Source organism: Schistocerca piceifrons, chromosome 1 (genome assembly GCF_021461385.2).
Source record: "Schistocerca piceifrons isolate TAMUIC-IGC-003096 chromosome 1, iqSchPice1.1, whole genome shotgun sequence".
NCBI classification, from domain to species: Eukaryota; Metazoa; Arthropoda; class Insecta; order Orthoptera; family Acrididae; genus Schistocerca; species Schistocerca piceifrons.
The window spans coordinates 905,993,347-906,009,908 of NC_060138.1; the positions used below are offsets into that span (position 1 = coordinate 905,993,347).

At 46.1% G+C, this 16,562-nt stretch overlaps 1 pseudogene; it reads left to right on the top strand.

Annotated features, from left to right (window-relative positions):
* The window catches only part of LOC124776472, a 36,550-nt pseudogene that overhangs the window by 908 nt on the left and 19,080 nt on the right, over window positions 1–16,562 (top strand).

A 16,562-nucleotide genomic window follows, 5' to 3' on the forward strand; every position in this document is an offset into this window, starting at 1 on the left:
TTAAATATCTGGGTATAACGCTCAAAAGCGATATGAAACCGAACGAGCAAGTGAGGATTGTGGTAAGGGAGGTGAATGATCGACTTCGGATTATTCACAGAATTTTGGGAAAGTATGGTTCATCCGTAAAGTAGACTGCATAGAAGACTCTACTGAGACATAGTATTCTTGAGTACAGTTCGAGAGCCTGGGATCCATACCAGATAGGATTAAAGGTAGACATCGAAGCAATTCAGAGACGAACTGCTAGATTTACGAGGGTCACTCCAAAAGAAATGCACACTATTTTTGCAAAAATACAGTTTTCATTCTACTTGTGTGAAAGTTTTACAGTGTGTAGATACATCCTTCCCGCTTGTTTTCAAGCTTAGTTCAACCTGTTCCCGTGAGTGGCGACGTCACAGCATGTCTCCAAGATGGCTGCTATACTTGACGTTCGTCGGAAGCAACGTGCTGTCATAGAATTCCTATGCTGTGAAAACGAGACAGTGAGAAACATACACAAGACGTTGAAAAAGGTGTATGGAGATGCTGCTGTCGATCGCAGTACAGTTAGTCGGTGGGCAAGCAGGTTACGTGATGAAAGCGGGCACGGCAATATTGAGGATTGTCCTCGCAGCGGCAGGCCTAGCACTGCACACACTCCAGACAATGTGCAGAGAGTTGACGAATTGGTGACTGCTGACAGACGCATCACAGTGAACGAATTGTCACTCTACGTTGGGGTAGGGGAAGGATGTGTTTGCGGAATAGTGAAAGTGTTGGCGTTAAAAAAGGTTTGTGCCAGGTGGGTTCCCAGGATGTTAACAGTGGCTCACAAAGAAACAAGAAAAACGGTATGCAGCGAAGTTTTGAACAGTACGGCAATGGTGGAGATGAGTTTCTTGGAAGAATTGTGACAGGTGATGAAACATGGCTCCATCATTTTTCACCAGAGACGAAGAGGCAATAAATGGAGTGGCATCATTCAAATTCACCCAAGAAAAAAAATTCAAAAGCACACCTTCTGTTGGAAAAGTCATGGCTACGGTGTTTTTCAATTCCGAAGGACTCTTGCTTGTGGACATCATGCCAAGTGGAACCACCATAAATTCTGATGCATATGTGACGACACTGAAGAAACTTCAAGCTCCACTGAATCGTGTTCGACCACATCGGCAAAACCAGGATGTTTTGCCGTTGCACGACAGTGCACGGCCACATGTCAGTCACAAAACCATGCAAGCGATCACGCTGTCCTGGCTCCTTGTGACTATCATCTCTTTGGGAACCTGAAAGACTCTTCGTGGAACAAGGTTTGAAGATGATGACTCCCTTGTGCAAGCTGCCAAACAGTGGCTCCAACAGGTTGGTCCAGAATTTTAGCGTGCTGGTATACAGGCGCTGGTTCCAAGATGGCGTAAGGCAGTTGAGAGGGATGGAAATTATGTGGAGAAATGAAAATATTGTTCCTAAAGTATGTATCTACACACTGTAAAACTTTCAAACATGTAGAATAAAAGATGGATTAAAAAAAATAGTGCGCATTTCTTTTGGAGTGACCCTCGAATTAAAGGTTGGTTTGAACAACACATAAGCGTTGCAGAGATAATTCCGGATCTGACATGGATATCTCCGGAGTACTGCTGAGAAATTTTAGACAAACGGCATCTTAAATTGACTGTTATGCCACCACCAACATACATTTAACGTAAAGAAATCCTTTCGGTACTAAAGTCGTGTACCACATTTATACACATGGGTGACCTCCTAATATCGTGTCGGACCTCCTTTTGCAGGCATAGTGCAGTAACTCGACATGGTGTGGATCCGGCATGTCGTTGGAAGTCCCCTACAGAAATATTGAGCCATGCTACCTTTATAGCCGTCCATAACTGCGAATTTGTTGCCGGTGCAGGATTTTGCGCACGAACCGATTATGTCCCATAAATGTTCGCTGAGAATCATGTCGGGCGATCTGGGTGGCCTAATCATTCTTTCGCTTGTCCAGAATATTCTTCAGACCGATCACGGACAATTAAGGTCCGGTGACATTGTACACTATCATCCATAAAAATTCCAGCGTTGTTTGGGAACATAAAGTACATGAATGGCTGCAAATGGTCCCCAGGTAGTGTAACATAACCATTTAAAGTCAATAATTGGTTAATACGGACCAGAGAACCCAGTCCATTCCACGTAAACACAGCCCACATCATTATGAAACTACTACCAGCTTGCACAGTACCTTGTTGACAACTTGGGCCCATGGCTTCGTGGGGTCAGCGCCACAGTCGACCACTATCATCAGTTCTTACCAACTGAAATCGGTACTCATCTAACGAGGCCAAGGTTTTCCAGTGGTCTAGGATCCAGTCAGAATGGTCAGGAGGCCAGGACGATGTTGTGCTGTTTGCAAAGGCACTCGCGTCGGTCGTCTGCCACCATAGCATATTAACGCTAAATTTCACGTTGCTGTCCTAACCGATACATTTGTCGTACGTCCTACATTGATTTCTGCGGTTATTATATGTAGTAGTGTTTTCCTATTAGCATTGACCACTGGCTGTCGGCCACGGCATTGTCCGTGGTAGGAGGTAAAAGCGTAAAGTTTGGTTTTCCAGACACACTCTCAACATAGTGGATCTTGGAATATAGAATTTCCTAGTTGCTTGCGAATTGAAATGTCCCATGTATCTAGTTCCAACTACCATTCCGCGTTCAAAGTGAATTCCCGTCGTGTGGCCATAATAAGGTGGAAATGTTTTCACATGGATCGATCACATGAACACAAATGACAGCTTCGCCAGTGCACTGCCCTTTTATACCTTGTGTGCGCGACACTACTGCCACCTGCATATGTGCATATCGCTAGCCTATGTTTTTAGTCACCTCAGTGTATTTCAAGTGCGAGAACGTTTACCGAATGTTTGCGTGACATGTATCTGCGACGTGAACATACCACTCTGGTACTTATCTAGCGCCGGCCGTTGTGGACTAGCGGTTCTAGGCGCTTCAGTTCGGAACCGCGCTGCTGCTGCGGTCGCACGTTCGAATCCGGCCTCGGGCATGGATGTGTGTTATGTCCTTAGGTTAGTTAGGTCTTAGGTTAGTTGGGTTTAAGTAGGTCTAAGGGACTGAAGACCTCGGATGTTAAGTCCCATAGTGCTCAGAGCCATTTTTGAATTTATGTAGATGAATGTGGAAAATCGCCTTAAATCCAGACCAACAGTAATAAAAGGATAGGTCGAGAGCACATCACACTTCCCACAATAACAGAACGCGCATTTAAGAAATGGGCAAAAGAATGGTTTGTGATAGCCATTTGTACCGCTTAACCAAGAGGAATAGCTTAGAAAAACGACTATTTCTATGCTGCTGCGTAATATGGAAGCATATTGCGCACATCAGCGTATCATAGCACAGCCCAATGGAACTGTGACAACATTGCTCAATACTTTAAAATGGCATAAATTCGCTTCATTAAATTGTAATATTCCTGAAATAACTAAGCAGATTAGTGATATTTTATTCAGTGAATGAAGGCTGTTTAGAAAAATTTACTGGTATTACAGTTTGAATAATCTAACTTACAGCTAAGCGGTTCAAAGTACGAGGGGTGTTCAATAACTAATGCAACAATTTTTCCTGAAAACAGTTGCTTTTATGGGCGATGTCAGATCTAGCGTCTTGCTGGATGAATAACCTCTCCATCATCCACGTACTGCTTCCTGCGAGTGCATCCTTCATTGCGCCAAACAGATGAAAGTCAGAAGTTGCGAGGTCCGGGCTGTAGGGCGGATGACGAAGAACATTCCGATGACGTTTTGTGAGCTCCCCCTGCGTGCGCTGACTTGGGTGGATCCTTGTGTTGTTACGGAGAAGGAGGTGTTCGTTTTAATTCTTGTGTCGACGAACACGTTGCTGTCGTTTCTTCAATTTCCTGGCGGTAGTGCAATAGACGTCAGAGTTGATCGCTGCACCATGAGAGAGGACATCAAAGAGAATAACCTCTTCGGAGTTCCAGAAGACCGGCTGAATTTTTTCTTCGGAGTAGAGGTGGTATGACGCCCCTCCATGGATTGCCGTTTCGTTTCCAGTTACACGTGATGATTCCATGTTTCATCGCCTGTGACGAAGTCCAACAAAGAACTGTCACGATCAGTGCCGTAACGCGCAAGAAATTCCGCACAGATGGTTCTTCTGTCTTCTGTTACGCGGCGAAGAACCCAACGGGCATATATCTTCGGTAACTCCCTCAGTTGAGTAGCGAGTTTTTTAATTGTGCAGTCGGAAGAGAGTGCCCGCACGTTCGTTCCAACATGCAGAAGTCGCAGCTGTGTGCGGCCTGCCGGCATGTGGGGGATCGGACAGGTTCAAATGGTTCAAATGGCTCTGAGCACTATGGGACTTGACATCTGAGCTCATCACTCCCCTAGAACTTAGAACTAATAAACCTAACTAACCTAAGGACATCACACACATCCATGCCGGAGGCAGGATTCGAACCTGCGACCGTAGCGCTGGTTTGCATTGTTGTAATATTCACTATTGTAGTGTTGGGCAGCTGGATGTGGACAGCGGGTAGCGTTGTGCAGTTGGAGCAGTGGTGGATGTGGGGAGGGAGATGTCAGAGTTTTGAGAGAGGACGATCTGAACGCGTGTCCGCCCATAAAAAAAAAAAAAAATGTAAGACTGGATGTCATGAACTGATATGTATTATGACTTTTGAACACTATTAAGGTAAATACATTGTTTGTTCTCCATCAAAAACTTTTATTTGCTAACTATGCCTATCAGTAGTTAGTGCCTTCAGTAGTTAGAATCTTTTATTTAGCTGGCAGTAGTGGCGCTCGCTGTATTGCAGTAGTTCGAGTAACGAAGATTTTTGTGAGGTAATGTTAGTCAGGCCCATTCTTTTGTAGGGATTATTGAAAGTCAGACTGCGTTGCGCTAAAAAAAATATTGTTATCTGTTTACTGTTGATCAGAATAAGTAAAGAGAGAAATGTCTGAGTACGTTCAGTTTTGCTCGGCTGTTTGAAAATCAAATAACGTAAGAGGTTCATCAGCACTGTCATTCTTAATTTTTCTAAGGGGACGTTTCAAGATGTTTACCACCGCCTCTTCGAATATTCGCCACTTGGAGACGGCAGCCCTAGAGCTGACAAAGGCCTCGCCCTCGCCATAAAGACGTAACAAGGTTATGTCAGTGCAGCTTCCTTGGATAATTAACAAGTCGAATGTGTTTTTAGCCACGACGACACTCTACCCAGCTTACAAAGCAGCCAGATATACCGCACTCACAGTTATTCTCTGCGCAGCTATGTCTCATTCCACGTTGGTATACTGTGGATTATTCGTTCTGTCGGGCGGCGGGTTTGTTTTTAATAAGAAATATTAATTTGAAATATTAATTTGTTCGTTGCCATCTTTTACAAGAGCCTGAAAACTATTTTTGTGTTCAGCCAGTAAGCGATGGAGAACATACTGACCACAGTTTCCAAGCTGCAAGTCCACATTATTCTTGTGCTCACTGAAAGAAATGTTTCTACTTTCTATTTACTCATCGGGATCAGGAATAAAAATTTTGAGTTCTAAGTAATTCATATATTCAATTAAAGTTCACACGCACAAAGATAGTTATACTCCTGATAATAATAACAATAACAATGTCCCTATCATAAACAGCATTATAAGTACTTCAGAGGCGTCCTCTACGTTAGGTTATAATTAAATAATCATTTGCACTGACTTCTAATCGTCAATGTTAATTGCTCGCCACAAAAATGGAAAATAATCTCACCACTTGCCACGCGGTTTTTTTAACAATACGGGCGGCCCATAGACGGTTACTTCCGTGAAATCTAAGCGATCCAGGACGGAGTACAGTTCTCGCGAGTTCACTTCCCATTTGTACCGAAAACATGGGTTTGGTAGCAGCCTCGTTGTGTCATCGTCCGAGGCGGAGCGTAGTAAGTCCGAGTTTGGCTGACGCGAACGGAGTGATAGCTCCGCGTGAAGTGTGTGGTATTGCCTCTCACGCCTTATTTATACATGGGGGCAGCGGACGGCCGAAGGGAACACCTGCTGTCATCTGCTCTATGGGCAAGTAGCAGCGTCTAAATGGCCGCTTTCTCGGACATCTCTTATTTAATAACTCGGTCATGAATCAATTTACAATCTTTGTCATTTTTATATAAATGGATTTAATTTGGCTTTAATTACAGAAAATGATTTAGCTCGACTGCATTTAAAATTCGCCGACTAGGATTTTTAGAACGGAACCGACATTAGATCATTACCGTTAAACTACAACTTTAAGAGCCCTTGGATTGATTGGTATTTACGTCAAAGTTTTGGAACTTGTTATACATTTCTTATTTAATGGATGTAATCAAGTGCTGTAATCAGAACTTTCTATCATTAATATGAATGGTATTTAATCTATTAAAAATAAGCACGTTTTTCTTCCAGGTTTAGTTTTTAGTCAATTACTTGAAAATTATTAGAGGTAGCCGAATGGAGGCACGCAGTTAATGTTTTTATATCAAACTGAAGCTTCATACCAATATTTATCTTTCTAAGTCTAATATTTAGAGGCTTCAGTTTTTCGTAAAAACGCTGATCTTGACCGAAATATAGTTCCGACCCAAGTTTGGAAAAGCTACTTTAATTTTCAGTTTTATCTTTAGATTACGGCGCAATACTTTGTATGCTACGCACAGGCGCATTATGATGACGGGGCGCTAGTAGCAGTGAAATGGGGTGCGTCCCGGCACACTGGCTCGCCTCTGTATCCCTCAAACGATACAGCGCTTGTTTTGCCACAGTTCTTCGTCGACGTGAATATTGGCACAGAGGTCTTTCGTCTTGCTGCAAGGGGAAGTCGAAAAGTAAGTTATATGTTATTATGGCAGTCCAAGTAATTTTTACTGAATTATGCACTACGTAATGTACGAATGCATAGTTTCGCGGCGATATATACTGATGAAATTTTCTCGTGCTTCCAGCCGCCTCCGGTGGTTAAAATCCATGAGCTTTCCGTCGAGTTCTCCTCGGTAATTGTCAAGTGGTGGCTATTGAATGATTGCTGCTGCCGTCCTTATATAGCCACGCTGTCTTCAGTGACGTCACTGGTGCTCGGTCCAGCGCTATATATGGTAATGTTTTCATTGCGCGCTTGCCACGCCCGCTTCAGCTTTCCGATGGCTGGGTTCCAAGCTGTGCTTAGCTGCAGGCCGCCATCTTTATTAAGGGTGTTGTCAGAAATTTGTTACTCGATCGGTTCTTTTATAACACTGTCCCAAAAACTAGTAGTTAGCGTAATAACAGATGCCTCGGAAAACGCAATACAGTGTCCGTTTTCTAAAGCATGTTGCGCTACCGCTGATTTCTCAGGATACCGTAGGGGAAAACATCTCTCGTGTTCCACACGGGACTGTTCAGTAGTACATACAGTCTGTCCGATAAAGAACAGTCCACACCCACACGGTATTTTATACACTCGTGGCGTTCTGGGTCCAACATCGTCTTTCAAAGGCCTCATTAGCTGTCGAATTTTAGCCGGTGCCCTAAAAACCGACTCGATTTTATGCTTCTTTTGAAGCCGGCTAATCTTTCCTGTTGGCGAGCCACAGAACGGAAAGAACGCAAGCTTCTTCGTGCCCTCCTCGGAGGTCTTCTGCTTATGTTTTTAGGCAAGATGGCTTGCGAAATCTGGCGGTTGTTGTAGCCATTTTCTTTCCGTAAGTGGCTCAGTTCCTTTGGAAGACTTTCAGCGTCTGAAACGGTTTTCGCTCGATGCACCAATGTCCTCAAAACAGAACTTTTCTGCAAAGGGTGATGATAGCGGGTAGCAAGCAAATAACGGTCTGTGTGTGTGGGTGTCCGCTGAGGCTGAGACACCCATTTTCTTTCCGGCGGACTAGGACGTCTAGAAAAGCTAAGGCACCATCTGTCTCTAATTCCATCGTGAATCTGATGTTATCATGGATGCTGTTGATTTGGTTTAAAAATTCTCCCACCTATTCACGCCCATGAGGCCAGACAACGAATGTGTCGCAACGTAACGATAAAAGCAACTAGGCTTTGCAGGAGCCGTGTCCAGGGCGGCATTCTCAAAGTACTCCATGAAGAGGTTGGCTATAACTGGAACTAATGGGCTTCCCATCGCGAAGCCGTCAGTCTGGCTTGAAAGTGACACAGATAAATGACACGACTTTCAACATTGTCACCAAGTCTGTGTAAACAATAGTCGGAACATTCTACCAATGGAAATCGACAACGAAAAGCCGGTCCTGGAACACGAAGCCATTCCAGAACCGCTGTATGAATGTTCCCATCGTTGGAAGATCTCTTTCCTCGCCTCCTCCCCCTTCCCACACGTTCTTTCAGCTGACCGAAAAAATTAAAACTGCATGTTGGAAGACCTCGACTTCCCCATCACCATCACGCATGTCCTAGCGGCCGTGGTTAATTTATTGGCAACATTTCAGTACGGCTGGACGCGACAGAGAATTTGGTGCATATACCTCCAGAATTTCACTATGAGTCTTCGTGCAATTTTGACTTTTCTGCCATAAGAAGCATAGTGTCCCGCATACTTTAGCGTTGTAGTGCGTTTCAGTTTCCCGCACTATTTGAATCGCACATTGTGGATGCGCCTGTTATTCCCTACCTCAGCGGAACTGTGACGGCAGGAAACCCGGAACGTGTACTCTCTTCTGAGACTGCACCACTCCTGTTGCGCGAAAGTCTTAGCGTGTGACGACGTTTGTCACTTCCTTTCTAAAGTCCCTACGTAGATAACATCACCCTCTGACCTTCAAAACTTTGAAGTCTTACTGGCAAACTCCAGCCATGCTCTTAATTCAGTCGTGTCGCGAAATGATAGTACGGGTGGACGCTAGAAACGACTCAAGCCTGGGGTCAATACTACGAGCTGCCGGCCACACAAGTGCTGTCGCTAAGCTGGTAAGCGCTATGGCAAATGCCGCCCCTTGCGACGAATATCTAGAGCTCTCATGGCTAGTTAACAACTACCATTCTCTCACCGTGTACTTTTCCTCTGACGGCATTTGCAATTCGAGCTACACTGAACATCCAAAGGCACTGGTACACCTACCTAATCTCGTGTAGGGTCCTCGCCAGCACACAGAGGTGCCGCAACGCGGCGTGGCATGGACTCGACTAATGTCTGAAGTACTGCTGGACGGAAATGACACAATGAACCCTTCAGGGCTGTCCATGAATCCGTTAGACTCGTATGTATTCGTAACAGGGGTCCCATGTTACTCCAACTGCACGCACCCCACGCCATTACAGAGCCTCCACAAGCTTGAGCAGTCCCTTGCTGACATGCAGGCACCATGGATTCATGAGGTTGTCTCTATATCCGTACTCGTCCGTCCGCTCGATTCAAATTGAAACGAGACTCGTCCGACCAGGCAACATGTTTCCAGTCATCAACAGTCCAATGTCGGTACTGACGGGCCCAGGCGAGGCGTAAAGCTTTGTGTCGGGCAGTCATCAAGGGTATACGAGAGGGCCTTCGGCTCCGGAACCCCATATCGATGATGTTTGGTTGAATGGTTCGCACGTTGACGCTTATTGGTGGCCCAGCATTGAAATCTGCAGCAAATTGCTGAAGGCTTGCGCTTCTGTCGCGTTGAACGATTCTCTTCCGCCGTTGTTGGTCCCGTTTTTGCAGGATCTGTTTCCGGCAACAGCAAAGTCTGAGAGTTGATGTTTTACCGGGTTCCTGATATTCACGGTACACTCGTGAAACGGTCGTAAGGGAAAATCTGCCTCGCAGATGTTGTGTCCTGTCGCTCGTGCCATTGTAGCAGCAGTAACCGATCTAACAACTGCGCCAGGCACTTGCTTTCTTATATTGGCTTTGGCGACTACAGTGCCGTATTCTGCCTGTTTACGTATCTCTGTACCTGAATACATATGTTTACATCAGTTCTTTGGCGCTTGAGTGTACTATCAGAGGCGAGTGCAATAGCCAGTAACTACACTGAGGTCGAGCTATAGTACTGAGGCCGAGCTGTAGTATCTGAATTGTCAAACTTATTAGTCATCGTAGCCAAATATCAGTTCTTTTGAGAGCCAAATGTTTTAAACTTGAGGTGTCTAACTAGGTACATTGTTATTAAGTTAATTAGGCAGAACCAATTTCACCGGATGATTATTGAAACCGGGGACACTTTGGCATACGTGGCTTCTGCACCCGAAACACGACAGACCCTTTTTTGGCAAAAATAAACACTGGCCATCCGGCCAGGCTGCGCACGTATCAAAGCAGCGTGTCAATAAGTGATCCACCATCACAACGTCGGCCTCCGCTGTGAAATCACCGGCACTCTGGCGTCGTCTTGGCAGGACTGCCTGCCAAGGGCGTCCAGCCACTGCCCGACGATCGGGGGTCGAACTCAGGCTTTGCCACTGATCGACCCACTAGAGCATGGAGCGTTGACCAACGCTAATCGTCGCCAGCCGGCTGCCGGTCCATATTCCACAAGCCCCGGACATGCTCGCTCGTCACTTGCCAAGAGAGGACGGGACTCAGTACCAGACTGTCAGCGGGCAAAGTCTGTCCGATGCGGCAGCCCCGACGCAGCCCGGCCGCTACCCGGGACTGTCTCCGACGGAAGGTGGCGCCGCGCCTAGGCCACACAAAGCAAACTCGAAGCAGCGGCTGTTGTCCAACTGCAACGCTTCGCTGCCACCCGGTCCGTGGGTCGAGGTCCACCTTCCAGCAGCCGACAGATGAGGGCCTGAACTTGTAACAGATTAATATAGAGATTCTGCTAGCTGCCGACGGCCTCTGGTTCTCCCCAGTTTACCATGCATATGCACACCCTGTACACTTCCTAAGTTTTCAGTTAGAGTTAGTACACAGATATGTGAACTGATGCTGCTGACATTATTAATAACTAAATGTCACGGGATTTTCCGGCCTTATTCCAAAGTCCCCTCCAAAACTGTCTAGTTAAACCGGATACATTGATTACCAGGCCCCTCCAAAGCTGTCTAGTTAAATCCAATACGTTGCTTACCACAGCCAAAGGAACGGCCCACAGCTTATGTGGCGATACGAGCCTGCTTCCGCGGGATGAGTTCCTGCACAACGGCGTACACAGGGCTTACGTACGTGAAACGTGCTACACTACAAACCTACAAACTCTAATAGAAGAACCTCTTATTGGTGGTGTAACAGTACTGCAATAATCGCCATCGTCTGCAGACTGCGCGCAAGCAAGGCACAAGGTCGCACGCTAACGATTATGCACATCAAAGAAATGCCGACAGTGGACACGCTGACCTTCCCAGCACTTCATCTACACATGTGGCTTACCTTCACAGACACCAGTGATCTTTGATCCTCAGAGAGATTACCACGGCAGCCAGGCTACCTGAACACTCGACACCGCCACCAGCACGATTCTAACGCGAAGACGTGAGAATAAGTCTGATCTGTCACATCCAAATCTGAGTCACTTGCCCAAACACGGTTCTAAATATGCGCTGATAATTAAGACTGTAGAAAGTACCGTCTCACAGCGTGTAAATGCTTGTCTAACGGTCCCAAATTGTATCTTGGTGACGGTTTAAACCTGTAGAGGCTTATGGTAATAAGCTGCAAAATGCGCAAGCGGAGTTGACGGATTAGAGAACTGCGTAATGCTTGTAACAACCTATAATTTTGGTAGAACTGTAGAACACTTCTTACTAATAACGCAACAATCATAAATGTTGGATTGAATACGAGAACAGGAAAGGGGAAACAAAGTGTTAAAAACTTCTGATATACAAAATTTAAATCTTACTTGGCTTATTGATCTTACCATCTTATTCTTGAAATGATCTAATGTCGGCCTGACCACAGACACCGTAATCACTTTGATGCTTAAAGACACCGGGCGACAATGCAACTCGTTTCACAGAATTACTGTCAGAAACAGCTTAAGCTGGAACGTTCACATAGATAATGTTGTCGGGAAGGCAAACCAAAGACTATTTTTTATTTGCAGAACACTTAGAAGGTTCAACAGGTCTACTAAAGAGACTGCCTACACTACGCTCGTTCGTTCCCTGCTAGAGTACTGCTGTACTGTGTAGGATCCTTGAAGGATAGGATTGATGGAGGACATCGAAAAAGTTCATAGAAGGGCAGATAGTATTATATTATCGTGAAATAGAGGAGCGAGTGGCACGGGTATGATAAGCGAGAGATCTTTACACGAAATTTCTCCTCTGAACGCGAGTGTTACCAATTTACTCGGGCAGAAATGATTATCATGATAAAATAAGGGAAATCAGAGCTTGTGCAGCTCATTTGCCCCACGTGTTGTTACAGAGTGGAACGGAAGAGAAAGAGTCTGAGGGCGGTTTGAATGACCCCCTGCCAAACACTAAAGTGTGAATTGCAGAGTAGCCATGTAGATGTACAGGGAATAGACAAATAATGTGAACACTTGAATGAGATTTTCACTCTGCAGCGGAGTGTGCGCTGATATGAAACTTCCTGGCAGATTAAAACTGTGTGCACGACCGAGACTCGAACTCGGGACCTTTGCCTTTCGCGGCAAGTGCTGTTCCATCTGAGCTACCCAAGCACGACTCACGCCCCGTCCTCACAGCTTTACTTCCGCACAGTTTTAATCTGCCACAATGTGAATACCTGTTCTTACTTGGGAATGGGCTGGACCCCATTTGCCCGTAATACAGTTGCGATTATTCTTGGAATACTAGCATATATTGATCCTATAGCCACTCTTCGATCAGAACCTCTCCTAACCTCTGTAGTGACGACGGAGGCGGAAATCCGCTCCGGAGTCTGCGCTCCAATACCACCCACAAGGGTTCGAAAATGTTCAACTCCGTGGACTGTGCTGACCAGGGAAGACGCTGCAGCTCAGCTACATGCTCCTCATTCCATGACTATACTGTCCTGGCTGTGTGAATGGGTGCATTATAGTCTTGAAATATGGCATCATTGTTGGGGAACAACATTTGAATCATGGGGTGCACCTGGTCACCTAAAATGTTCACATAATCGTTGACTTTAACACTGCCTTTGTGAGTAATGATGGTAGCAGCAGAATACGATGATATGGCTACACACACCATCACACTTCCACCTCCATACATAGCGTCGGAATCAAGCAATCAGGATTGTAAACTTCTTTTGGCGTTCTCCAGACGTAAACCTGGCCTGATATTGGAAATAACGAAAACGTTGACTCCTCGGACCATATGACGTGTTTCCACTGATCATCCATATGGGATCTATGGTCCTGACACCAAGTTTTACGCTTTTTTGCGTTGGTTGTTGTCACTAATGGTTGCTCGTCCATGAATATTCGCTTTTGAAGTTCCCGGTGACAGTGTCGATAGATACGGGTTTTCGGAGACGGCTACTGAGTTCTGCAGTCACTTTAGCCACTGTAGTTTTGTGTTGTTTTGACTTAATTCGTGTTAACGTACGACAGTCCCTGTCATTTAGTTTTAATTTGCGCCCACTATTACGTTTACATGGTGATGTCTTTCCGCGTTTTGTGTAGGCTGTCATGACCGTTGAAACAGTTGCTCTTGAAACATGTAATAAGTTGGCTGTCTTGGTTACTGATGCTCCAGCTAATAGGGCCCCCACAATCTGCCCTCTTTGGAACTCTGTTAGGTCTTCCATTGCACGTCGACCTCGGGCTCTGAATGCAGATACGGAGTGTGCACTGCCCGTAAACAACCTGCACTGATGCCTAGTCGGCACTGAACATGTACAGTCCAGCGCGACACGTGCCTTACCTGCGTTATTGACCGTCAAACACAACCATTCTATTACCACCACTGTTCACATCATTCTGCCTGTCCACTGTAGATGTAGATGTAGAACGAAGTGTTAGCATCCGTTCGTAAAGTAATAGTAGCCGGCCAGATGTAATCTGAAACCGAGAGGGGTTGCGACCCTCTGTAGTACGCTGCACCGTATGTGCAAAATGAGTGGTTAGTGTCGTTTCTTGGGCTACTGGGATCAGCTGGTGAACTTCCACTCAGTTGCCACCCACCTCGTACCACATGGGAATTTCTCTTAATGGGCAGTAATTTGGACCTCCGCGCAAAGTTTTACTGGTGTCTAGTTATGTGTGGCTTCTAATACACCATTCGAGAATCCTGATTCCTCTATATTCTGCACTGCCTATCTTTCACTCCTTCTAACTTTGGCCATTACAGCACCAAAATCTGTCTTGACGTCGCAAAAAGAGTAGTTTTACAAGCAACTTGGTGCAGTGGTCCTTAGTGCATGGTAACAAGCAAAAGCAAACACCCTCCGAACAGGCGTTGCAGGCCCAGAGGTACTGACCGGTCGCCGTGTCATCCTCAGCCCTTAGGCATCACAGGACGCGTATATGGAGGGTCATGTGGTCAGCACATCGATCTTCCGGCCGTTGTCAGTTTATGTGACCAGTGCCGGTACTTCTCTATCAAATAGCTCCACAATTGACCTTATAAGGGCTGAGTGAACCCCATTTGCCAACAGCACTTGGCAGACCCGGACAGTCACCCATCCAAGTGTTAGCCAAGCCCGACAGCGCTTAACATCTGTGACCTGACGGTAACCGTTGTTACCATTCTGCCAAGGCTGTTGGCCCGTAGCACACACTAGATGTAAAAATATATCACTAATGTAACGAAGACGTTTTCCGCGATGGATTTATTGTACCAATTATTCTAGGTGCACTTGTTGGCTCAGATATTTATAAAATACCGAGCTCTTGCCTATCTCTGGCAGGAAAGCAATTGGCTTTCAAAGAGTTGAGACATGTTCCAAGAATGAGAAAGAGGTGTCTTCATAAGAACAGATTATGTGAGCGCCAAAAGCGGTCTGTCGTCAGCACCGCCGTTGTTCCCATCACATGGGAGACACTCCTCCGTAAACAGGCCACATTTTCTACGCGTTGCTGAGTAAGCGGCTCGTTCGAAACGCGTTCAATACGTAATGCATCACATTTTCTTATGAAAGCGGTAGGTTTTGTTACGGATTCCGATACACCATATTATTACGCCCACTTATGGCTATAAAACTCTGTTTGCCAACATAATCTCCCTTCAATGTGATGTCCCTGCGCCACACTACTGTGAGGCTTGTTTGTCCGCATGGTAGTGCTCTACCGGCCGATGTCGGAGTCAACGTTTTGCTGCGTCAATAACCTTCCCATCACCCGCCTACTGCTTTCCGCGGAGTGCATCCTCCATTGGGCCAAGCAGATGGAAGCCGGAAGGTGTGACATCCGGGATGTATCCCTTTGCGTATCCCAATTAGTGTACTGGCGTGTCAGCAGGGCTAAGAGAGATGTCCAGTTGAGCGGCGAGGTGTTTGATTGTGATCTGTCGATCGCCTCGAACGAGAGTGTCTGCACGTTCCAACAGTGCAGGAGTCACAGCTGGGTTCGGCCGCCAGGCACGTGGGAGATTGTACGGGTTTGAGCGATCTTGTTACGATGATGACAATCGCCTCGCCAAACCACGCACTGTGCTTTATTTCACTGCCAGGTCTCCGTAGACATTCTGCAAGCTCCTTTGAATATCTGCGAGTTCTGGATTTCCGCGAAAATAAACTCAACGACAACCCTCTGCTTGGAAAGCACCTCCGTTGCAGACGCCATTTTGAAGGCTACGTGTAGCGCCGCCACTTATCGAAACTTCATGAAACTATATGAGCTGAAGAGGAAATATTCCACGATCTCCCACAACAAATTCCGCATTTTGTCAACCAGAAAACGGCCGATAAAGGAGTGTGTTGCGTTACACGCTCATATACGTATTAAGGTTGTTGACACGCTTTCTAATTGCTCCGAAGCTTTTGGCACTGAGTCCCAGCAGTCTGAAGCGTGTGCTAGAACACGTGTCTACTCTAACTAGATTCTCTACATCTACAGCTCACAAACCATCTTATGGCGTTTGGCGAAGGTTGCTTTATGCACTAACCTTACTTATCCCTTCCCTGTTACAGTCACGGATAGCGCAAAACAAAAAATGGTTCAAATGGCTCTGAGCACTATGGGACTTAACTTCTGAGGTCACCAGTCCCCTAGAACTTAGAACTAATTAAACCTAACCAACCTAAGGACATCACACACATCCATGCCCGAGGCAGGATTTGAACCTGCGACCGTAGCGGTCGCGCGGTTCCAGACTGTAGCGCCTAGAACCGCTCGGCCACTCCGGCCGGCCGGATAGCGCACACGAAGGACTACTGGTAGGCCGACGTATGAGCTAAACCTTTCAATTTTACTTTCATCAACCTTTGTAGAAGCGGGAGGAAGCAGGATAGTGGCTTACTTTTCTGGGACCATACGCTCTCGAAATTTTAGCAGTAATCCACTTTAAATCAGTCCACACACATACCACCAGGTAATTAACGGATGGGACTGCAGGCTGTGATTTTCCGACGATCATGTTGCATTTCCACCTCTTTATGCGCAGAACGTTATATTTATTATGTTGGCCGGCCGAAGTTGCCGTGCGGTTAAAGACGCTGCAGTCTGGAACCGCAAGACCGCTACGGTCGCAGGT